The following is a 1,170-nucleotide window of genomic DNA, read 5'->3' on the forward strand; positions in this document are numbered from 1 at the left end:
TGAGGTCAGTCTGATCCACAAATTGAGTTCCGGGACAGTCAGGGCTACACAGAAAAACCCTGTTTCAAAAAAAAAAAAAATTGCCGGGCGGTGGTGGCACACGCCTTTAATCCCAGCACTCGGGAGGCAGAGGCAGGAGGATCTCTGTGAGTTCGAGACCAGCCTGGTCTACAAGAGCTAGTTCCAGGACAGGCTCCAAAACCACAGAGAAACCCTGTCTCGAAAAACCAAAAAAAAAAAAAATTGATTTTGAAAAAAACATGAGCAAGATGATCATGATCATGAAGGAAGTGAGAGCAGGAGATGCCATCGCTACCTCTGAGAATGCGGAAGAAACTGGCTGGTTGACATGGGAACCTCAACAGGGAGAACACCATTCTTTTGCCTGGCTGAGCAGTTTGTTTTCTTTGTATTGAGTACCCTTCCCCACTTGCCATTCAACACCCAACCATTCCACCTCATCTGTGGCCCTCCCGTTTGTTATTTAACTTTTATAAGGTAGGGCCTCAGGCTCGCAGTGATCCTCCTGTCTCCGTTTCCCAAGTATTGAGATTACAGTCATGAGTCACTTTGCCCAGTCCCTTGAATCCCTCTACAGACGACTTAGTTGATTTCTGTGTATCCTTGCTTCCCATTACAGCATTTGATGTTCCTTTGTCATTAATTGTTTCCTGGTTCCTCCCACTGGTCTGCGGATTCGGTGACTTACGGCCCAGTCTGGGTCACCACTGCACCTGCAAAGCAAATACAATATCTATGATGGTTACTGAATAACGAGAACTTCAGCAGGTCTCGGGGGAAACTGAAGCAAACAGCAGAAGACCGACTTGTCAGGGAGCTTTGACGGAGGCTAACATCCCGGGACCACACCATCTTTTCTACTCCAGTCCTTTGCATTGGAGTTGCTCCCTGTAGGTCCTGGCGAAAGACCTCCACCACCAATCTGTCAAACACAAATCAGTCAGCCTGCAGACTGAGGCTCCACCCCTTAGTCCTAGACTCCGCCTCCCGGTCCTTGGCCGTCAGGGTTTGGACCTGGAGGCGACGCCCATGAAGGCGCACGCGCACTGCGGGCCACAAGGACTCCGTTTCCCTTCTCCCAATGGCGGGCGGAGGTCCCCTTCCCGGCAGTCTCCCTCGGGTAGAGAGCGCGTCATTTCCGGTGGGGAA

This window comes from Chionomys nivalis, chromosome 7 (genome assembly GCF_950005125.1).
Source record: "Chionomys nivalis chromosome 7, mChiNiv1.1, whole genome shotgun sequence".
In the NCBI taxonomy this organism is placed as follows: Eukaryota; Metazoa; Chordata; class Mammalia; order Rodentia; family Cricetidae; genus Chionomys; species Chionomys nivalis.